This window comes from Mirounga leonina, unplaced genomic scaffold (assembly GCF_011800145.1).
Source record: "Mirounga leonina isolate KUSES-001 unplaced genomic scaffold, KU_Mleo_1.0 Mir_151, whole genome shotgun sequence".
Classification (NCBI taxonomy): domain Eukaryota; kingdom Metazoa; phylum Chordata; class Mammalia; order Carnivora; family Phocidae; genus Mirounga; species Mirounga leonina.
The window spans coordinates 64281925-64307132 of NW_023270377.1; the positions used below are offsets into that span (position 1 = coordinate 64281925).

At 39.0% G+C, this 25208-nt stretch overlaps 1 protein-coding gene across 1 annotated transcript in view; it reads left to right on the forward strand.

Annotated features, from left to right (window-relative positions):
• Positions 1-7255: 7255 nt before the first annotated feature.
• The window catches only part of LOC118012372 (sodium channel protein type 1 subunit alpha), a 153413-nt gene continuing 135460 nt past the window's right edge, over positions 7256-25208 (forward strand). The window contains exon 1 of the mRNA XM_035007848.1: positions 7256-7488. The gene's annotated coding sequence lies outside the window, so the exon portion shown is untranslated. The remainder of the gene's footprint in view (positions 7489-25208) is intronic.

The window sequence follows — 25208 nt, forward strand, 5'->3', positions numbered from 1 at the left end:
AGTCGGTTAGGCGACTGCCTTCGGCTCAGGTCATGATCCTGGAGTCCCAGGATCGCGTCCCGTGTCGGGCTCCCTGCTCGGTGGGGAGTCTGCTTCTCCCTCTGACCCTCCCCCCTCTCATGCTCTCTCTCTCTCTCTCATTCTGTCTCAAATAAATAAATAAAATCTTTAAAAATATATATTAAAAAAAATAAAAATTAAAAAAAAAAGAAGAGGTAGGATTAGCTGGTGAAATTGAACGCCTATCACAAGCACATTATATGAATAAAATGATAAACCAAATGTGAGAGTTTTGGGTAAATGAAACATATAATATATGGCAAAAATATTAAATTTGTACTCTGTTAATAATAGATAACACTTCTATAATTTTTTGAAATAGACTACCAATGTCTAGCTTCTCAAAAAAGGAAGTATTTTTAGCTCCTGCATATGGATTTAATAAAATACGTAGAGAACAAAGCAGAACTGCTACAATAACCAGATTATCATTTAAAAAAAAAGTCAAGCCATTGACAGCAATTGGATTTTTGAAGTATAGATAGTGCTTATTTTAAGAAATAGATTTTTTGTGGAAAAACCGAATGTAAAAACAACTATTAAATGACATTTTCAAAGAAAATTTGGTGATCTCTTAAGAAATGAAACATCTTTTTATAGGATAAATTATTATTCCTAGGATTTTCCATTTCATAAATCCATGTTTGTTTATGCTTGGCTTTCTTAAAGTATGTGGGTTCATCTTCATTGTTATTAATAATCTCAATTTTTTTTTTATTGCAAGGAATAGTTATTGAGTGCATACTGTGTCCCAAGCAGGCTCCATTTTAGGTACTAGAAATTCAAAGATGACTAGAACACAGTCCTGGTTTTTAAATAGTTAGCCGGTATTTGAGGAAGATGGTATGAAAACAATTATGTTTAACAACATGTAGTACGAGCACACAAGGACTTTCTAAGTCATGGTCACATCCCAACAAGCAGTAATAATTTTTACTTGGGTGGGGGGGAAGAGATAGGGACTTGGTATTTAAAAAAAAAAAAAAAAAAACCTGGTTCTTAAACCTATTATGTTTCACTGATGACAGGAAAGGACTGTGGGTGGGATGGCAAAGCCAGGGTCGTAGGGGTGAGCGGAGATGAGTGACTCCAAAGGAGAGAAGAGTCTAAGCAAATTCATAGAGGTATGATATATCATAAAGCTTTCTCGTATCTACAAGCAATTCAATGAGACTGGCACATTGGTCAAAATGCGTGGGTGGGGACATAAAATGTTTCTTTTGATTTAGTCTGAGAATTGTTCATAGATCTAAAAGGGAATTGCTGAGTATGGCTAACTATGTGAAAATTGATAAGAAATAGAATGTGGGGGGAGCTTTTCTGGAAAAGAAAAGACAGTGCAGTTGTACCCTTCAAGGTCATCTTAGAAATACTCTAATGCATTGGATAATGTGCCACGGCTTGCACATTCTTAGATCCCACTTGGAAAGCCAATTTGGAAAAGAGAAAACACCAAAAAGGGCAAATATGGAACACTTGGTTCTTTCTTCTTCCCAGGCACCATCTTTTCCCATGCTCCCATCCACACACCTACTTTGACCTAGATGATTCTCCTTTTTACTCAAAAACTTAGAAACTCTGCAGTGTGTGTGCGTTTAATGAAGAGAGGCAGCTGGGAAGGAGAACAGAAGCTTTTTTTAAAGGGTGCTTCTTCCCAGTTTAAATAGAACACCTACTTTGAATATGTCCTAGCAAGTTCAGAAGAGAATCCAAGGCTGAAAAATATGGAAAGGCAAAAGTGTAAGTCTACAGACATCCTGGTTCATTAGTCACCAAGTTACAGAACCATTTAAATGAAAGCTGTCTCTGGATTGCCTAGGGGTTCATGCTCAGCACCACAGCACCAATAAACCTAGTCTCTCTCTCTCTCTTTCTCTCTTTTGCTCTCTATCTCTTCCTCTCTCTCTCTCTCTCTCTCTCATACACACACAGCACTGATACTAAGCCCTCTGAAAAGTGTAAACAAGCTTATGATTACCTCAAGCAGATGAATTGGCCTATTAATATTGAGTCAGACATTGTTATTCTTTTCTCCCTTCTTCCTTATTAAGAGAACCCCAATTTTGTTTGAGACATCTATTAGTCCAACTTGAAGGCTCTCTTTCCCAGCCTCCTCTCTTGTTCCTGTGAGTGGATATGGAACAACTCTGGCCAATGAGACCCAGGAGGAAGTCTGCTGAGAATTTCTGAACATTTTGCTTTTAGGGTATAGGCTCAACCTCTTGCTCCCTGTGCCTTCTTGCATCCTGCCTGAAACACCCAAGGGAGAGCCAAGCATTAGCTGGATGCTAGGATCAGAATGAGTTCAAAAACCAACCTTTCAAGGTTCATGTGGACCAGCCATGTTTCTCATAGCATGTGGGACTGCTGTAATTTGGGGTATTTTACTTAAAATGTAAAATCATAGACCTGAATTCCAGGTACTACAATGTAAAAATTTGGAAATCCATACTAAAGTTTCTCTGATCTCTGTGGGTAGAAGAAAAAGGATGTGATCCCATTTTCAGGTGCAAAATATAATCAGTCATTAACACAGTGAGAGCTAGTCCCCTTCTCCCCCCATTAAATCCTCAGTTCTCTAATGTCAAGAAATGACAATTGGCAAAAGATGATATATGTCTTAAGGGATTAACTGCAAAGATGAAAGGTAGGCAGAGATAGCTTGGTGACCCCAATAACTTATGCTCCCTTTTGAGAAGTGGCTGCCCAGCTAGGGACAATATTTCTCAGCCTTCCATTTTTGTAGGGGGAGCCACACAACGATTCCTCACCATTTAAATACAAGCCAGTCATGTGGGTCACTTCTGGGCTGAAGAGGTACGCATGACGTCTTCATGAAGTCTTTTTCCCTCTGTGGGCTGACTCTGAGTGTCTAGAGGCAGGAGGAGCCACGAGACAGAAGGATCCAAGATCCGTACATGATCACATGGAAGACCACTTGCCAACCAGGAACAACCACATAGAACTTTCCATGAGTAAGAAATACAACCTAATTGTGCTTAAGCCACCAAGACTTTTGGGTATACTTGGGGCTGAGGCTAGTGTCATTCTAATTAATATAAAGGACAAAGACAAAAAATCTCACATTTTACTGAGCTAAACCTGAGATAGCCGAAAAAGTACTAAAGCAATTGAGCTGACCCAGAAATAATTAAATTTTCTGCCATTAGGCAAAAATGGGACATTAAAATAGAAATTAAATTAATTTATAGGAAAAGGAAGAAATTTCCAGTTTTGTTCTCCCTTGAGTGTATGACTTGTAAAACTCATACCCTTCGGGTACTAAATATACTTTAATTGGCTATCTTCGGTCAGGCTGGATACAGTTTGCTTTTCTGCAAAGAATTCCTCTATTTACTCCTGTAGTGAAATGAACACCATGTTCCATGTGGCTTTTCAGTTTAGCAGAGGCTATAGTGCAATATTCCATTTTTTTTCCGAATAGGTTATTTCACGGTGATTGTGACTTGGGTTCAAGGTCAACTATCTTCCATATAAAAGCTGAGTTTAATAGAAGCTAAGAATGCCATCATTTTTCCTCCTAAAATCAGAGAGTTTCTAAGACAGTCTGGCCAGGAATTTTCTACAAGTTTTAAGTGAAACTTTTGATCTGAGGGGCCATCCTGTTCCAGGTCCTTTTAAAGATGTCAGTATTATTCCTTGTCCCAATATAAAGAACAACTTGTGGTTTAGAGAGACATTCTTGTGACCTAATAGGAATATGTCACATAGCCCTTGCATGGCCCAACAAGAAGAGCCACATGCTTTTCAGTCTAGCTAATTCCAGCAAGGAAACAGGCAGAACTGAAAAAAAAAAAACAAAGCAGGGGGCGCCTGGGTGGCTCAGTCGTTAAGCGGCTGCCTTCGGCTCAGGTCATGATCCCAGGGTCCTGGGATCGAGCCCCACATCGGGCTCCCTGCTCAGCGGGAAGCCTGCTTCTCCCTCTCCCACTCCCCCTGCTTGTGTTCCTGCTCTCGCTGTCTGTCTCTGTCAAATAAATAAATAAAATCTTTAAAAAAAAACAAAAAACAAAAAACAAAGCAAAATCCTCTTTTCCAAATCAGTCAGACACCATTTTATGTAGTAATTACAGAAATTTCAAAGATTAGAGCTTTAATTCAGTGTCCATTTCTTCTATAGTCAGAATATTTTTCAGAAAGAAACTACTTCAGACAACCTTATTTTGGGGGTGAATATGGGGTGAAAGGGCACATGGAATTACTTTCTTTTTTCATTCTGAAAAGTTTATCTGCAGCGTTCTCTTTGCATCTATTTGACTACAGTGTTATTATAAACCCATTACTACCCAAGTAATGTTCCATTGCAAAAGTAGGATAATTTTTTCCATAGAAGATCTGGATATAAAATGAGAAGCTTTTTCCTTCTTTTGGAAGATAAATCAACTTAGACTAAATGATCATGCTGAATGTTTTATAATTTTACCAGAACTATCAAAAGTATATGCTAAGGGAGAATGGATACTGGGGAAGCAACCCCATTTGCCTTAAAAACAGAACCCCAGCTCTATGCAGAAATGCAATAGGCTCAGCTAAAAAGACAATTATTCTAGACTCCTCATTAGGAAGAGTGGCGTTTCTCACAGTTACGACCCGTAAGACATAAGTCTCAATGTGTATGTAATCAGGAAGGCTCTTGGAGAAAGAGCTGATTCGGGTGGAACTTGAGTTTTGCCCTTTGCACTTCCTACCCTCCTGCCTGAAATGTACTCAGGATGCTGGAGGAGAGGCAGCAGTTTTGAAACCATAAGGCAACAAATCAGAGGATGAAAGCCTCGTGCTGAGGATGGCTAAAAGGAAGGAAGGCTCAGACACCTGAAGACTGTGGATTTTGCCAGGACTGTGAAGTCCTACCTTAATGTCACTTAACTTAACATCACTTGAGAAAAACAAAACCTCTATTTGTTTAACCTAGTGAAAGTTGGATTATCTCTTAGGAGCTGCCAAACCTGTATCAAGTTGATCCAACTAGGTTACCAGGAGAATGCTATTTTTTTTAAATAAGAACAGTTTCCAAACAAGTATTTCAGAAGCATCCATTTACTTTGCCAATTTTTAAGCTGATATATTCTATAAATCATTTTTCTATGTTCTTTAAAATGACTCCAAGGAACACTACTAAGGAATATCATATGCAACCCTCATGTACGGATCATTCTGAATGCATTTCACCCCTCCATTTATTTATTCAGTAAACATTTGTTGAGGTTTCCAGTAAGTAGTGTGCTGGGGGCAGGGATGCAAGGATCAAGAAGTGCCTGACTACAAGAGCTCAGCTCACTTGAAAGTAATAAGACCAAATCTCTTTTAAAACATTCTATTTTCCAGGGGTGCCTGGGTGGCTCAGTTGGTTAAGCGACTGCCTTCGGCTCAGGTCATGATCCTGGAGTCCCGGGATCGAGTCCCGCATCGGGCTCCCTGCTCGGCAGGGAGTCTGCTTCTCCCTCTGACCCTCCCCCCTCTCATGTGCTCTCTCTCTCTCATTCTCTAATAAATAAATCTTTAAAAAAAAAAAAAAAAACATTCTATTTTCCAGTTCTTTGGTTTCTATGGGTTGTATGTTTCATGTACATTAGTTCCCCAAGAAAGGGACAAGCCTAGCTCCACAATCAACATTAACAAAATAAAAAGATCTGAACTACCAACGTAGTGTCCATTGCCAAATGTTCAGAACCCGATTTCATAATTCGAAAAATTTAATTAAATGTTGTGCCAATATGTTCATTATGGTTGTGAGAAATACTTGAGTAAAATTTTTCATTCCATCCACTACCTCAATTGATTTTCTAAAATCAGACTGTTCCTAAAAGCAGATATTTAGTGCTACTCCACTTTGTTTTCTGTCATTTCTATGATTAAAAAAAAAAAAAAAAATCATTGTACGTCAGGCCTTTACACCAGTCCTAGAGGACAATTATTTACTGCGAGATGGTAGGCAAAACGCCAGTGAGTATCAGAAAAACCACTTTCCATTCGCCTCTTCTTCAGAGTCACCTTAAGCACATCATTTAACTTCTTTCTACCTCAGTTTCCATAGGGGTGAAATGATGGAGTGGAATTAGATCATCATGTTGTTTTGTAGACCTAAAATTCTCTTATTTCCCTGTTCTATTCTCAGTGTGATGCATTAGTAGATAAGTTTCCTAGCTAAGAGCAGCACATTAATATTATTTTTAAATGATGCATGGCTTCTCTATTTCTGTTGCCTCGGGAATTATACATCTTAGCCCACATCCCGCATCAAACCACAATTTTATATATAATTAAACAATATAACATCATCTTAATAATGTCATATCATTGTACTCAGGATCAGAATATAGGGCTGGTTTTATTATTTCTAGCTTTTAAGAACACAAGTTGCATTGCATACACTTGAGATAATTGAAAGAAAATTAGATGGAGAATATGCTGTTTTTAATTTGCTGTTTAAAAGTATCCTCCAGATATCTAGGAGTGAGTGCAACAAAGCTTATTTAAAAGCACAGTGATCTTCTTGCCCCATTCTGAGAAATTGCTTTCAAAGTCTAAAAAAAGATTCATCATATACAAAATCTGAATGCTGAAATTCCTATCGTTTTAGTATCAACAACGGCAGTAATTAATGAACACACTTGACAGTTATCTGCACACCATCATCGAGAGGTAACCTGATTTTCTTATTGCTTTCATGAAAATACCTGAATTGAAATGCATTAAGCACAACCAGTTTAACCCACCCCCTTCTGAATTTGATAAATCAAGATTTAAAATGCCGTTGTCTCGCTTGCAAAAAGATGTTTTAGGAGCATAAACCCTCTTTACCACTCTTAACAGTTATCCTGCAAACCAGCTCACACCTCCAGCTATTACTCCTGGTACACATACACATATTCCCATGTACTCACCACAATGAGTTAAAGGTAGACAAAAGCTCTCGGCGGCAGCCTTTGAGTCATTACTTTGCTTTACCATTCCCTTCATTTTAGGTGTCATGGCACAGTACTTTACAGACAGCCATTCTCTCTGTTTAGCTTTGTTGCAAACACCCGAGAGCAGTGTCTTGCACTTGCTGGAAAATTTAGCTTTTATGCTTCTGGTCATTCTTCCCACAAAAACAACAAGACCAGTTTCCGAGCTATTCTTAACTCTCCTTCCAAAACATTTCAGAAGAGAAAGACCAGATTTCATGATTCGCATGCAAAGTCCCAGCCTGCCCACCTGCCTACTGTTGCCAGTACTTCTTACTCTTGCTGGAGATGACATTCAGCCAGCTCCCCAGCCCCGACGCTTCGTTATGTAAGGCTGTCTAGGTCAAGTGTAGGAGACCCACTGCTGGCCTGTGAAAACTCATGGAACTCTTCCTTCAGATTAACACTTCAGGGACTATGGAAGCTGGAGGAAGCTGAGCTTTTACTACATCTTTTGGGGGTAAATATTTTTGCATGATTCAGTGGTTTATATGCTCTAGTCTTGGCAGATGCCCGTCAGCCATGCCGAGAGGGGCAGAGAGAAATTACTAAGGGAGTCCAGTTTTGTCAGCATGCTTGAGTAAGCATAGGAAGTCTGGTAGCAATCCTAGTGTTAAGACACTTAAGGAGTAAATGAATCATAAATTAGGATTTGCTTATCAAGCATCTTCTCTAGCCCTCGAGGAATGAATGTTGCTTTGGCTATTTAAACTCTGAATACAATCCATTTGCTGGGAGGTGTTGCAGGAGAGCATTATGAGCTCTCAGAGATTTACTGCAGTTCTTGGCTCTTCTGTTGTCCTTGTCTGATGGCAGATTTGCTTTCCTTGTCCATAAGCTCGATGTGTTCCTGTATTTGTCTTCTGTTGTGATTGTTTGTGACAATAGGAGAATGGAGCCTGCATAACCTGGCAGTTATGTGACTTCAACAAATAATAAATCCTGCCTAGTTCGTTCCAAGGTGAATCCTGCAGGAAAAGCGCCATTTGGTACTGGCACTGAATGATGTTGGGTTAACTGCTCTGGTTCAAACTGTGCTGTGTTCAGGGGACTTGGAGGCATGATCCCAGATTTGACATGAACAGTTATTCACTCTGTGAGTAAAATTAGAAACAGTATAGCATTGATTCCGTTTTAGACTCTCACACCGTGTCCTGGTACGGGAATTAGTTAAAATAGCAGGCTCTTATTGAACGCTGCAGAAAAGCCTGGAGAAGTAGCAGGCTAAGATTGCAGCAACGGTATGATATTGGCAAGGAATTTTAATAAGATTTAACCAGAGATCCTGATATAACAGATGGCACCTAATTTAAAAGATAGGTGGATATTTAAAAAGTTCAAGACAGAAACAGCACATTTGAGAGGCTTTGGCTTCCTGCGTGCCCTTGGCAAGAGAAGTTCAGTGCTTTGGACAGGATGTCATGAGTTAGGAAAATAAAGGTTGTGTAAAGAGTCTCATGATGTTTAAGAGGTAAATGGGAGGCTGAATATTCAGTGTCCATAAATGAGGACTGGCGTGGGGCAATTAATGATAGCACACTCACTCACTAAGCAAACAGGTAGTTTTTAAGTATCTGCAATTTCTTGCATTATTTTTTATTAAATTATAGGAATGAAAATGAATGTTGCCGAAATGAATTTCCTTCTGGGTACCTTCCACTCTGTTAATCATGACTAACAGTAGCACATTGATTATTTATGATGGGAATATATTGCTTATCATTTTATGCTATATTTAATTGATTAAACATGTACATGTTTTCCCAAATAATTTGAAGAGACAGTTATGACCCCTCAGGGCCTGATTTTATATTACTGATGTCAATAGGCATTGTCCCCATAGACCTAGCTTGGCATAAGAGCCCCATCAGACAAGGTTTTACTCAGTTTGGCATTCAGAATATTCCTCATACACATAATGTGAAAAATAATGCATACCTATTTAGTCGTACTTACAATCTTTAGTTCATATATCTTTACAATAACACTGCCAGTACTCAATGTCTATAAATGATTTTTGTTTCAAAATCGATTTTTAATAGGGATTCTTTTCTCTGTTAATGGAGCTTAAATAGTTATATTCATTTGTTCATTTCTAAAGTAAAAGAAATGAGTTAAATGAGGTCTAAAGTTAGTTTTGGTTCTGCCATTTCTGGATGATTTTTCCTCTAAGTGCGAAGTAGCATTAGTAATTAATCTATGCCAAAGTGAGATTACATTTTTTTTGGTGAGATTATATTATTAAATGCCTACAATACTAAACCAACATTGATTGAGTAGCTACCAAATGCTAGGCCAGTGGTTCTCAAAGCATGGCCTCCTGAGTAGCCACAGCACCATCTGAAAGCTTGTTAGGAATGCAGATTCTCGGGGGGTGGGGGGCAACTTGTCTCTTAACAAGCCCTCCAGGTGGCCGTGAAGCATGCTAAAGTTTGAGAACCACCAGGCTGGGTAGAACTTTGGTTAAATATCATGAAAATTGTTTTTACTCCATACAGTCAAATATATGTTACATAATTGAATTCTCTATTTTTCTGGTGGCCCAAATGTCTCAGTGTAAGCAGTACTAACTATGTTTTAAGGATTTATGCTAGTGTTTAGTACATCTTCAGCCTAAATTTGTCCATAAGAAGGTTTATTTTCCAGCAGTTCCATTTTTAGCTTTTAGAAGTCACATAGTGTGGTGGGGAAACAGTGAAGGACTTAGCCCTTCCAACTCTTCAGGAAGCAAGGAGTTCTTGCTCACTGTGTGACTTGGCCCCCATCACTGACCCTCTCTGATGTTCAGTTTCTCATTTGTAAAATGATAGCTTGGCCTATGTTAGGGTTTCTCAGCTCAGCACAATTGACATTTGCAATCAGAGAGTCTTTGTTGTGGGGTCTGTTCTGTGCATCATATAATGAGCACATCCCTGCCCTCTACCCACAAGGTGCGACTAGCAACCCTCAATTGTGACAACCAAAAATATTTCTAGACATTAACACATCTCTCCTGAGGGCAAAATTGCCCCTCCCACCTCCTCATTCTCACCCCATCCCCTCCCCACGTTTTCAAATCTGAGAATCACTGGCCTAGTTTAACTCCCCTTTGTAAAGTTCTAGTATACTAAATAGTACAACAGATATACTATCTCTCCTTTTGGAAGCATGCAGTTTCAAACTTAACAAAATAAGTAGATATATGTCTCTTTTGTGTAAGCCATGTATAAGCTGAGGTCTCTTTGCCCCCTTGAAGATCTAGGTGTAATTTGCTCAAATACCAATCCCACAGTCTGTCAAAGTCCAAAACCCTTCTTCAACTTCTCCGGGACTTAAAATCTTGCATCACCCTCTGTATCCTGGAGTCCTGGTTCCATGTATACTACCTCATCACTCTTAAAAAGTGGCCTAGATTCTATCTGTCATGAGTTTCCACCAGAGATTTTTCTATACCAGTCATCTTTGGGGTTGATAGACCTCACTAAGGATATGGGCTCTTCCCCTCATTTTCCCCCTCTCTCCCATCTCTGCTCCTCACCCCCTTCTTGCAGGATGTTCTGAGAGCTCCAAATTCTCCTTCTAGTGTACTCAGCAGACCAGCTTTCCATGGCTTTTATATCCAGATGTAAATGCCCAGACCCATCAAAGAGCTTAAAAGATCAAGGGTCTCCAGTTTAGAACCATCTTCCTTTCATGGAAGGCAGTTGGGGTTATATTATATAATCATAAAATCATAAAGTCATGGGACTGGAACAGGTATCTAATGTAAGTTCATTTACCTGTCTTTAGAAGTCATACTAAATAATAGCTCTTGGCCCTTAAGATTGCACATTTGCCTGCTGGCATCTCAGAATTGTAACGATATCTGCCCATGAATTATTACCTCAAACAGTTCCACAATTCAGTCCAGACATTTTCTGGAACTGATACGCATGGTAGAAATAGATAAGCCACACACCACTCACACGCACATGCACACATGCATATTTTTCCCAAGTGTTAGAAATTCTTTTTAGGACAATGTACTACAAACTCAAATTGTATCCTAAGATATTTGTGAATTAAGGGACTTAATCTAAAATGTGGATATAAAAAAAATGTATCGGACAACTATATCTTGATTAATCAAAAATAATAGCTTATATTTGAATGATTATATCTGCATTTCCAAGTAATTTTATAGACATGATCCTTTTGGAGACCCACAGCAACCCTAAACAATAGGTCCCATTACTATTATCATTTTACCACAAGAAAATAAAACTGAAGATCTTCAGATGCCAAATCTACTTCTCTTCCCACTATTCCATAAGGCAAGACTCAATAGTGTATGTAGTTTGAACACATTGGTGAGTATAATTCCTAAGTGTTTTTTAATAAAGACTTATTTCAAGAGTCTTTCTGCTCTAAAGTCATTCAGAGAGAATAAGGGTTGATATGCGTTACCAATTCTTTGTTTTAGTTGCTAGGATTCAGATATTTTCCCTGACTTATTTGTATAATATATTTAATTAATTGTTCTTTATATGTATTACTAAGTACTTATGGAACGATTTCAACACACCATTTATTATACTAGTTACAGTAACAAGTATTATGTCACTTGGTTATGTCAGATGGTTAAGCATCTGCCTTCGGCTCAGGTCATGGTCCCAGGGTCCAGGGATCAAGCCCCACATCGGGCTCCTGGCTCAGCAGCGAGCCTGCTTGTTCCTCTCCCTCTGCCTCTGCCCCTGCTCGTGCTCTCTCTCTCTCTCTGTATCTCTCTGTCTCAAATGAATAAATAAAGCCTTAAAAAAAAAAAAAAAACTTGTTTAAGAAGACAGAGATGACCCTGAATTCAATTTAACCTAAACTTGAGCTTTAGAAGAGTTACTGCACTGACCTCGCCGTCAGCTCTGTGTCCACCAGCCAAAGGGGAGCCATAGCCACAGACCATCTCTTTCCACTGCAATGCCCAGTACATGGCACAGCACCGAGCATACTTGTTGAATGGATGTTGAATAATTATCATTGCTACCTAGCTCCTTTATATTTTGTGCTTTTCATAACATCATTCACCCCAGCCAATTAAATAGCAACTTGCAAATGAGATCCAGAGTTAAAAATCAAATTCCCAAAGGAAGAGGTAGGTTCACGTAAGGCTGCAATACATTTGGAGCTCTTTGCAACTCAATCATTCATGCTACTCTCTTTATTTACCTTAAGAAAAAAATCTTTTGGGTTTGATCTAGAGACTTTCTCAGACTCACAAAGTGAAAAATTGCTTCCAACCTCAAGTAGGAAGTCTTGCTTTAAAATACTAGTTTCCCGGGCGCCTGGGTGGCTCAGTTGCTTAAGCGACTGCCTTCGGCTCAGGTCATGGTCCCGGAGTCCTGGGATCGAGTTCCACATCGGGCTCCCGGCTCAGCGGGGAGCCTGCTTCTCCCTCTGACCCTCTCCCCTCTCATGCTGTTTCTCTCTCTCTCTCTCTCTCTCAAATAAATAAATAAATAAAATAAATAAAATAATAATAAAAAAATAAAAAAAATAAAATACTAGTTTCCCAACCCCAGAATCACACAGTCACTTCCAACTTTATTTGATCTTAAAGTAAATACCCATGAAGAACTTGAAAGATCTTTTATTCCATTTTGTTATTAGTGAAGTAAAGTTGACATACCGTATTATATTAGTTTCAGGTGTGCAACATATTGATTTGACAGTTCTGTTCAATACTAAATGCTCACCACACCGTAAGTGTAGTCACCACCTGTCACCCACCGTACATATTCCATTTTAGAATACTCAGAAAAAATGTATTCAATAACAGAAGATAATTTAAACATGTATTAAATACAATAAATTCCAAATGACTTGACAGTATATGTAAATTCCTTTTTTTTTTTTTTTGAAGCTGTGACTCAACTCAATATTACAGTCTTCTATTGAGAGCGGAGGTGATCAACCTACATCCTACCTCAGTTAGGGGTGCAAGTTGTTGTCAATCCATCCCTTTCCATACCACTGGTTAGCTTTGTGATGATGGGCAAATTATTGAAACTCTGAAAATCTGTTTCTTCAGCTCCCAAGTGAGAATCATCCTATCTCCTGTCAAGAATTTAGAAGAGATAATGCATATCAAGTAGGATCTTTCACATACTAACAGTGTTCAGAATATAATAGTTTATAATAATATTTGGCATCATATGCTCCCAAATATATCAGGCTATCTCAAGGAGTCCTCCCAATCTCTTTTGAGCAACTAGACATTGATATTATACAGGCTCTGGGACTCAAAGTTGCTGGATTCAATGACTGATGTTCAAAGCACTGATGAGTCAAGATCCGGTGAGGAGATAGGATGAGGCTAGCCATGAATGAACAGTTACCTACTCTTACACTGTCCCTAAAGATACTTTTAAAAATGCAGTATCCTAAGATAACTAGCCAGCCATGTGTCCAGCCTTTTTATTCTTTTTTTTTTTGTCATCCCCTGTTCTTAAAAATTATATTATCGAGGTAAATAATCCCTTGAGAGATTTGAAAAGCCTAGGAAATGTAGAAGTTTTTTCTTCAGAGTAGAAGGAACAACTATTAAGAGGAAAAGTATGTATCGCTGGAAGAGAAATTTAGAATTACACTGATTTAATTTATCTTGAAAAACAATTTGGACCTAAAGATAAAGACAAACACATTTCTACCAAGTTAAGGTAAAATCTTTGACAACTGAGAGCCTAAATTAAGTAATGCCTCCGATTTTCTTTCTAATTCCAATATTCTGTGTAAATGGGATTAAGTCTGGAATGTGGCCAGCCATGTATCAATCAATTCCAAGATGATTAGATTTACTAGACCTGTTTCATGTAGCCATTGATAATTAAAGAAAAATAAGTGACTCTTAATGTTGCCTTTTTAATCATTTATCCTAAAATGCATCATTAGTCACATAGGTCTCCATAATCTGAAATTTGTTAAATAGGCTGATTTGTGAAAAATTAATTTGGTTCTTCTAAGTGAAATTATAGTTCTCTGATAAAGTGACATTATTTTTTATGTCCAATAAGTGAAACAGAGAAATAGGATATTTAAAAGAGTTATCAGTATTCTGTTGGGATTCTCTCATTTTGGGACGCAAAGTAAAATAGAACAGGTAGCAATCTTCTACATGAAATTTCCTAAAGATATTATTGTGATTATCGAATATTGGGAGAGGGGAATGTGGCAGTAATAGTAAGAGTGTTTTGGTTTCAAATGTACAGTTTCTAGTGAAAATGTTAGAGAAAACTATATATCAATGGCACAACCAGGACATCACAGAGAAATGTTTTGGTCTCCAGATTAACTAAACGTGTCCTCCTGACAATGAGCCAACCGCTCCCCCCCCTCCCACCCGCCGCCACACACACACACATCCACCTTGTCTGAAGTGGTTTTAGGAGCAAATAAGCCAATTATGAGGACACTACTAATATTGTCAGTAGCCTTAGAGCAAATAGGTGACTCCCTCAAACTGGTGGAAACAAAAGGAAAATGTTGAATTTTGGCTTCTCGACATCATCCTCCCCTGGTCTCCTTGTGAACACGGTTCCATCTTTCCTTCTGCAGCAGTGTGCTGCGACCTGTGTGATCTGGGGTCTGTGCAGCCCTCCAAACTCTAGCCATTTCCACAGACCCAGCCTTGCATCTGTCTGTACACCATATCTCCTCTTCTTAGAACGTACCTTCTCTTTCTTCCCCACATGTCTCTGTGCTTCTGCTAATAAACTCCTATGGGGAACTCCCAGGTGAAGTCAACACTTAGGCTAGATATCACTTTCCAGTTAACAAAGAAAAAAGCTTGATAATTCCTGCTGATGGCAAAGGTGTGGGAAACAGGGCTCTTCTGCTGTTGCTGGACTGTGAACATGCCTTTGGAGGGAAGCCTAGCAATATCTACCAAAGTTAAAAGGCCCATGCCCTTCCACTAAGCTGAGCCATTTCTTGAGATGACGTCCCACAGAAAACTTGTGCAAGTGGGGAAAATATTTGGAAAGTGATGTTGACGCCAGCATTGTTTGAAATAACAGCAAAACAAAACAAATGAAACCAAAAAACCGGAAGTAACCTAAATGCTTATCATTTGAAGACTGATTAAATAGATTTTTGATGTATCCATCTATATGTATGCCAAAATACTCTTTACATTATAACATATGTTACATAATAACAAGAGAAAAAAATGGAGATATGTTATATGTAATGTATGTAACATACATTACATAGTAACAAGGGAAAAATTTGAGATAAATTATGTAAATCAAACAAGGTGTACATCAATAGATAGCATAATGTCATTTCTGGAAAAAAAGATAAAAAACATACATTTCAGATGCTTTGATAAACACAAGAAATTTCAGACAAGTTTCAAAAGAAATCGTTAACAGTGCTTGCCTCTTCAGAATGGCCCTGGGGGAAGAGAAACAGGAAAGTTAATTTTGATTTTTAAAAGCAAACAGGTCAAGTGATATGCAAAATGTTACTTGAAGAGTAGGTTAGGAGTTTTCTTGGTAGAAGAGGGGAGGGGTACCTGTCTCCAGTAGACCTGACAAGCGTGCCTTCCGAAGGTGAGCGGGCATGCTTGGGGGACAGTGAGAAGGGCAGTGGCTGATTCATAGGGCGTGAATGCAGAGGGAAGAGGGCGGGCTTAGGAGCTGAACCTCTGTGATGGTCATTGCCAACAGTACCCTCTACAATGGTGATTCTCAAACTTCAATGTGTACAGAAATCACCTGGGAGTCTTGTTAAACTGCAAATTCTGCAGAAGTAAAGCCCCAAATTCTGCATTTCTACAAGCTCCCAAGAGATGCACACGCAGCGAACCCACTGCCACACTTGGAGAAGCAGGGCTTCAAAACTTAAGAGTATCACATGTTGGTGTGGTTTGTGTCTTCACAAATATGAAGCAGAGCCAGAAAGCACTTGTTTTTAGAAAATGAGCTGAGAAAAAGAGTCCTCATCAAGCATGAGGTTTGCAACCTGAGGCTTGGCCAGAGCGAACTTATTGTCGAATGCTCATGATCCGCAGCAGTTCTGCTTTCTGAGACTCTCCATGTTTAACAAATGTAGACTTCTGGAAACTCAAGCATTGCCAGATTGAGGCAAGTGTCTCCACTCCACTCCTCATGTGTTTAGTTTATTTGTTGACTTGGTGAGAGTAGTTCCAAACATAGCTCCACTCTTTCACATTCTGTGGAAGATCGTAGAATCTAAAACAAGGAGAAGGAAGAATCGCCATCTGCCACCCTCCCACCCTGCCACGTGACACCCCCAACACATTTGACAGAAATCCAGACTGTAGATCTACCATAGCCCTAAAACTCCCTTGGGCTGGCCGCATGTAAAAATACCTCTCCTCCATCACAGTCCGTGTGAGCATGGATGATGTAATCCTGCTCAGTGAGGAGTGGATGTGTCATCTCCCCTTTGTTTGCCTTTGAACTTGGGTCCCAGAGACTTACCATCTTGATTTTAATAATGTGATATTGCAGAGAGTTTTATATGAAACAAGACAATATGAACTTAAGCTACGATTGGGTACTTGGAAGACAGAGTGTTGGTTTCAAAACCACACTTAATCATCCCCTTACCTGGAGACCCTCCTAAGTGTGACCTTAGCCAAGTTACTCAACTATTCTGAGGCTCAGTTTCCTCATCTATAAAATCATGATAATGATAATGATATCTACTTCATTAGATTGTCATGAAGTTTTAAAGTCCTGGCATATTTAATTATTATTCCTCTTAAATCATTATTAGAATTGATTTGAATAGCAATACATTTCTGCATACCTACCACATACTAGAGATCCATACTATGAGAGACATAGCTTTTTCCCCTTTTCCCAGCAGCCCTTCATATCTGATAGAACTTATAAATCATCTGCCTGATGCTTACAAAGGAATGGAAGTTTTAACCAGGACAGTGGGAATGAAGGGACTCTACACAGAGTAGGTTCAAGGGAGCCAAAATTGGATGATGAGGCAGCCAGGGACATGCAACAGTGGGGAGGTCTGAAGGTGAACATGCGGAGGACAGCCATGGGCGAGAGCTGCCATTGCAGAAGAGGGGCTGCCCCAGCAGGAGATGCAAAGTGCCAGGCCCAGGAAGGGAGCGGAAGCACAAAAGGTGGGTCAGAGGACAGATCTCCAGCCCCCAACGGCTGCTCTCCATAGTTAGACATAATCTGGAAGCTCTTGTCTTCTGGATTCTTTTGGGTTGAGCCCAAGGCAGGCATGAGTAGGAACTAGAGGACCTTCCCCAACACACCCCACCTTCTAGCCTAAGTGGCTGCCTTCTTCCCTGGTAAACCTCCTGCTGGGGTCTTCCAGAACTCCCCGCTCTCGCTAGCATTGGGTGCCACTGTTTCCTTCTCTTATCCATTAAGACCCAGGTGTGGCACGGAGTCTCTCCATTGTTAGTTCCCGAGTGCTTTGTCAACCATCTAAACTACATAGTAAAATGTTCCTCCATTAAATTATCTTCATTGAACAGCTTCTGAGTGTAGCATGTATTTCCTGCCAGGATCCTGCCTAAATCAGAGCTACAGAATTTTAAAGCAGTAGAGGTTTCATGGAAAGATAACTCTTTTGTGATGCCCTAGAGAGGAGATTCCGGGCTGATGAAGATGTGGATAAAGGTACTGCTGTCCTGTGGGACAGCAACTACCCTGTGAAGTAGGGCAAGTGAGCTCTGAGTTTTATCACTGCTAAAGTTAGGGAAATATTCACATTCTGTATTTGCCTAGTTTCAGAAACAGTAAGAGGGGGGCGGCCGTGTAAATGATCACATCCCATATATGTTAATTAAAGAGGTGCAGACCCAGAAGGAGCCCTTTCCTGCCTCTTCAACCTGCTGTTCCCCACAGAGAGGTGGAACAGGTTACTTTGATGTAATGATAACAACCAGGATGTAAAAGACTTTCAAAGAGACTGTGTGGAACATGGAAACAAGTCTATCAGCCTCTGAGCTTCCTTATTTTTCAAGGGTCATGGAAAATATTGAAGTGGTTCTGTCATTGTAGTAACCCCTAGCAAGTAGACAAGTCTGTCTGTTATCTGACTATAGACGAGCCAGGACAGGAGACTGTGTGTAGCATGGGGGTGCCGCTGCCCAGCACCCATCCCACACCTGAGCCCCAAGTGATCCACGTGTGGCTAAGACATCCCATTGCTCAGCAAGCCAACGTGAATAGGGGCCATCCTGAACTAGCAACTCAGTTTACGAGCTGCAAAATTTCCAAGGAAATCTAGTGGGACTAGACTAAATGTGGTGATTGTCTGGCTCTATGCACCTTCTACCCCAGTCGCTTACCAATCTCTTCTAAAGAGATAGAAGCTCTGAAGCGGGCCCTGCCTGACCTCTGCCCATTATTTGGAATGCTTGCTTTTCCCAAGGGAAGATAGAAGAGATGTACTCATACGTGATTTGGGTGAGTTTATGAATGGATTTCTGAAGGTTGGGACAGCTTAGGGATGTGGGAAAGATGTTAATCTCCCAGAAAAACATGGTAGCATCATAATTCTATTGATATATGCAGACATTATGGATAGCTTTTCTTGGTAAAGGCAATGGCTTTTAGTCTTTGAACATGAAAGGAAAGAGATGTTGGTTAAAATCCTTTAGGGAAACAGGAACTACATGTTTGATTATGTTAAGTTATGGCAAAGTTCAGTTTTATTTTGTAAATAAAGAGTTGTCTTCATAAATATCAGCTATTTCTTTTAGTGTAAAGAAAGTCCTCTTCATAAAATAAAAGCTAATTAAATCTCTTCAACAGATAGAGAAGTGATATGTTTGTTTTAAAAATATATTTATTTATTTTTATTTTTTTAAGATTTTATTTATTTGATAGACACAGAGAGAGAGGGAACAAAAGCAGGGGGGTGGGAGAGGGAGAAGCAGGCTTCCCACTAAGCAGGGAGCCCGATGTGGGGCTCGATCCCAGGACCCCGGGATCATGACCTGAGCTGAAGGCAGACGCTTAATGACTGAGTCACCCAGGCACCCCTTAAAAATATATTTAAATGACAAACTGGTATTGTGGTCCCAATAAGTAATCGACCATATTTTTCTTAGCACTAGCTGTAGCTGACCCTTCTTTGCGAAGTGGGGAAATTGCTGTATGAAATAGATCAGGCAAAAACCAAGAATAGTGTGTAATTGATCTAAGAGAAGGGAAAGAGCACATGTAAGCACAGAATAGAACCCAACACAGTAACTTAGTTTTTTATATTGCTCATGTACTTTCTTTATTTATATTGATATTTCTTTTCTTTCTTTATCCTACTGGGGCAGTAGATCTAAACCTAAATATTCATGATTATTGCTTTAAATATTGTGATGTACTTTGATCTTGTTTTAAGAGTCAAACTTTATGAAGCTTTTATGTATTTAAAGAAAGAGGCATAAAGCTCAGGCGTGTGAAACATTAAATATTTTTTCAATATAAGAAAGTTAACAGCTATTTAAATGTTTTGTTAGACTAAAGAAACAGAAAATGTATTTTTAGATTACATTTTAGCTTTTCAAAGACATTATAGAACTTCAAGATCATTTGCTTGCTGGATATTTCCTTGGCCTCTTTTTGGATCTGCATTCCTGAAAGCTGTCAATGTTACTCTGAGTACCTGGTGCTCATGCCCTTGAACTTGAACACCTTGTGGTTAATATTTAAGATCAGCATGGGGAGCTAGACTGAAAGACGGTCACTCTCTTTACCCTTTGCTAAAACCAATGTTGGTTAGTCCATCACCTTCTTAAACAGTAACTGCAATCACACACACCATCACATCCATCTCTCTGTCAAAACATGAGTGAAAATCAATTGTGGCATATCTAGAAATACTCCACTCACTTCCATTTCGCTTCTTATGTGCTGATGCACCTACTCAATATTAATTTCCTTCATAGTTAGACAGTGGAAAAAATTTGAATGGACTTTTGTGGTTTAAAACTAGCTATGTGACCTTGGACAAGTCACATCACTTCTCTTGACATCATTCCTTCTATCCAAAATAAGAACCCTTGTGTAGATGATCTCTGAGAACTTCCCCTGCCGCAATTCCTCAAGGATTCTCAAAAGCATATCTGTGAAGCAGTGGTAAAGATTTATGTCAATTGATTTTCTGTTTCGTGAGATTTTAAAAGTTCTTTTATCCTGCCTATAAATCTTAGTGGAATTTCATTCTGGAATTTTGATTCATCAGTACTCAGCAGATGTCATCTGTTCACCTTCAGCAAATACCACAAACACTGGGGTGTGTTTGGGAATAAAATAAGAAATAAGACCTAGTTCTTTCTCTCAAAGAGATTAGGAGCTGGAGTCAGGGCAGGAGGTGCACAGTAGAGGGTGGAGGGTGATGTGACCAGAGAAGAAAGGAAGAAAACCAAGTATTAGAAGTGTGATGGCTCCTGGCTTATTTGGGGAAAGGCAAAAAGTTTGTTATTATGAAAAATGGCATTGCTGTCATCCTCAGTAAATATTGATAATGGACTCTTACACTTTAGCTGAAGAAAAAAAGACCAAAAAATAAGCCAGGGCCCCAAATAATAAAGGATTTTAAGCTAAAAACTCATAGATCACTGAAGTAATTCTTTTAAACATTGCTTGAATGGTTTCATAATGGAGAATGAATAATATTCTATGAAGTGACAAAAAGTAATTCTGTAGTTTAATAACCTTGTGAACCAATATTGCATTGCTGACCTCATCAGATGGTTTACATTCATCTATTTAATTCCCTTTCAAGAAATCATGTTAGTGTATTACTAGGTCTTGCCCATAAAACCTATTTATTTGGTTTAGGAATACCATTGTTTGCTTCTCCAACTCCAACAGCTGCCTATGTAATTAAAAGAAAATTGCTGTGACTCTTCCAACAGGAAGTAACTGCATCCCTGGAAATGGTCATTTCTGATTAAATTCTGGCTTTCATTGCTTTGGGTGGAATGGCAGGAAGGCATGGGGAGACTGGGCATCATGTGAGGACCTCCTTCATGATCCCACAACCTTCCTCCATCTCTCTCTCACTTTAAAATACAGCATTGTGGTGAGGTCAAAACAAACAAACAAACAAACAACAACAACAAAAAAACCCCAAACCTTACCATTCATTTTCCTTTACTACCAGAAAGAAAGAATCAGAAGTAATTTTAGTGACTTTTTGGAAACTTTTTATAAAATTTTAAATATTTTTCTGTGTGCCTACAAACACAGATTCTAGCTACTTGAGAAACATTTTAGAATAGATTCAGTAAGAAAAATAATTCCAATTATTTAGGCTCAATATATTGTAGGTGATTTTAAGAATGGCAATCTCTGAGTGCAAAAAATCACAAACCCATTACAGCTTTGATTCAGTAAATTCCAGTGGAGCTGGGGTGGGCTCAAATATTTTGATATCCTGTTTGAAGAAATAGCTGACCTACTTTCTTTCTTTCTCTTTCTTTTCTTTTTCTTTTCTTTCTTTCTCTCTTTTCTTTCTTTCTTTCTTTTCTTTTTCTTTCTTTCTCTTTTTCTTTTTCTTTCTTTCTCTTTTTCTTTTCTTTCTTTCTTTCTTTCTTTTTTTCTTTCTTCTTTCTTTCTTTCTTTCTTTCTCTCTCTCTCTCTCTCCTCTCTTTTCTTTTTCTTTCTTTCTTTCTTCCTTTCATGGGGTGTATGGACTTTACCATGGTTTTAAATGTTTATCTTCTAGTACCTATGAGACAATCTAAAACCAATAGACCAATTTTGTGCTTATCAAGAAATTGTAACTTTAAACTTGATAAAAAACTGGTTGGTTATGGTCCCTAAGAGATGGATCTAAATGGCAATTTTTGCATTTATTTATGTAATAGCAAGTAAATTCTATACTCCTTTCTGGCTCATTTTTAGAAGGACAAATTAACCTGAAAAGTAAAGAGTCTATTATTTTCTGCTAGGAAATGTTTTTTATTTCTAAAATAGTGGCTGCTTCAAAGAAGAAGTGAAACTCTCACATTTTGCAGATGACATGATACTTAATGTGGAAAACCCCAAAGACTCCACCCCAAAACTGCTAGAACTCATACAGGAATTCAGTAAAGTGGCAGGATATAAAATCAATGCACAGAAATCAGTTGCATTTCTATACACCAACAACAAGACAGAAGAAAGAGAAATTAAGAAGTCAATCCCATTTACAATCACACCCAAAACCATAAGATAAGATACCTAGGAATAAATCTACCCAAAGAGGCAAAGGATCTGTACTCAGAAAACTATAAAATACTCATGAAAGAAATTGAGGAAGACACAAAGAAATGGAAAAACGTTCCATGCTCATGGATTGGAAGAACAAATATTGTGAAAATGTCTATGCTACCTAGAGCAATCTACACATTTAATGCAATCCCTATCAAAATACCATCAACTTTTTTCAAAGAAATGGAACAATAATCCTAAAATTTGTATGGAACCAGAAAAGACCCCGAATAGCCAGAGGAATGTTGAAAAAGAAAAGCAAAGCTGGTGGCATCACAATTCTGGACTTCCAGCTCTATTACAAAGCTGTCATCATCAAGACAGTATGGTACTGGCACAAAAACAGACACATAGATCAATGGAACAGAATAGAGAACCCAGAATTAGACCCTCAACTCTATGGTCAACTAATCTTCAACAAAGCAGGAAAGAAAGTCCAATGGAAAAAAGACAGTCCCTTCAATAAATGGTGTTGGGAAAATTGGACAGCCACATGCAGAAGAATGAAACTGAACCATTTCCTTACACCACACACAAAAATAGACTCAAAATGGTTGAAAGACCTCAATGTGAGACAGGAGTCCATCAAAATCCTAAAGGAGAACACAAACAGCAACCTCTTTGACCTCAGCCGCAGCAACTTCTTCCTAGACACATCGCCAAAGGTAAGGGAAGCAAGAGCAAAAATGAACTATTGGGACTTCATCAAGATAAAAAGCTTTTTATTGTTATTATTATTTGTTTATTTGACAGAGAGAGACACAGCAAGAGAGGGAACACAAACAGGGGGAGTGGGAGAGGGAGAAGCAGGCTCCTGGCTGAGCAGGGAGCCCGATGCAGGGCTCAATCCCAGGACCCTGGGATCATGACCTGAGCTGAAGGCAGACGCTTAACAACTGAGCCACCCAGGCGCCCGAGATAAAAAACTTTTGCACAGCAAAGGAAACAGTCAACAAAACCAAAAGACAACCCACAGAATGGGAGAAGATACTTGCAAATGACGTATCAGGTAAAGGGCTAGTATCCAAAATCAAGAAAGAACTTATCAAACTCAATACCCAAAGAACAAATAATCCAATCAAGAAATGGGCAGAAGACATGAACAGACACTTCTGCAAAGAAGACATCCAAATGGCCAACAGACACATGAGAAAGTGCTCAACATCCCTCGGCATCAGGAAAATACAAATCAAAACCTCAATGAGATACCACTTCACACCAGTCAGAATGGCTAAAATTAACAAGTCAGGAAATGACAGATGTTGGCAAAGATCCGGAGAAAGGGGAACCCTCCTACACTGTTGGTGGGAATGCAAGCTGGTGCAGCCACTCTGGAAAATAGTATGGAGGTTCCTCAAAAGTTGAAAATAGAGCTACCCTATGACCCAGCAATTGCACTACTGGGTATTTACCCCAAAGATACAAATGTAGTGATCCGAAGGGGCACATACACCCCAATGTTTATAGCAGCAATGTCCACAATAGCCAAACTATGGAAAGAGTCTAGATGTCCATCAACAGATGAATGGATAAAGAAGATGTAGTGTATATATATATATATATATATATATATATATATATATATATATACACAATGGAATATTATGCAGCCATCAAAAAATGAAATCTGGCCATTTGCAATGACATGGATGGAACTAGAGGGTATTATGCTAAGCGAATTAAGTCAATCAGAAAAAGACAAGTATCATATGATCTCACTGATATGAGGAATTTGAGAAACAAGACAGAGGATCATAGGGGAAGGGAGGGAAAAATGAAACAAGACGAAACAAGAGGAGGAGACAAACCATAAGAGACTCTTAATCTCAGGAAGCAATTGCTGGAGTGGAGGGGGGTGGGAGGGATGGGGTGGCTGGGTGATGGACATTGGGGAGGGTATGTGCTATGGTGAACTCTGTGAATTGTGTCAGACTGATGAATCACAGAGCTGTACCCCTGAAACAAATAATACATTATATGTTAATAAAAAAAATTAAAAAAAAATAAAATAGTGGCTGCTTAAGTCACTATATTAATAAATGCTTGGGAGAGAACAAGGAATTAGTAGTAAATGTTTACAGAATAATATATATATATTATATATACATTTGTATACACATGTATACATGTGTGTATATGTATGTGATAGATAGATAGATAGATAGATAGATAGATAGATAGATAGATCGATCGATCCCACACTACTGGGGAATCCAGTAGTCCTGAAGTGGTAAATTATGTTTACTGTGGAATCACAGTTCTACAATCAACTGCTCTTTAGCTGAGTTCCATTTTCCCATCACCTGGGGCAAAACCAGGATTTGAAGCCAGGTGATGATACCGTGGTCCTGTGGATTTAGAATCATAAAGTCTGGGTTCAAATTCTGGCTCTGGCATATGCAGTGGGTACCGGAATCACCATTCTGCCAGGCCTGCCACCACCCGCAGGCCTGTGTGGCATCACTATTAAATCCTCTGGGACACCATCCCAGGGTCGGACTCCTGCCCAGTTTCAACTCCAGACACTAGTATCCCAATCCCTTTCCTTCAGGGAGGACCCAGCTTCACATCACTCAATGAGCCTAGATTCCCAAACAAATTACAGAAGGATCTATTCACATTTTCTCCTTCAAAACTCAAATGTCATTCATAATTTTGAGCAAGGGAATCCACAATTCAGAACACAATGATTTGACCATTACTTTGGGAAATTTTGCATCAAAGTCCAAGGATGAGATCCTTCTCCCTGCCAAGCCCCAAATTAATTGAGTTACTTAACTCTTTATATAAGGCAGCTGACAAAAAGGTCCAGAACTCCAAGAGATGGGCATCAAGCATAATGTTTTGATAAAAAAAAAAATCCCTTTATTTTCTATGCTAGAAAATACTAAATAACATTCCGATATTAATCACACTGATTCTTCAGCCTTCTGATGCTGAGCTCTCCCCTTGCACTCTC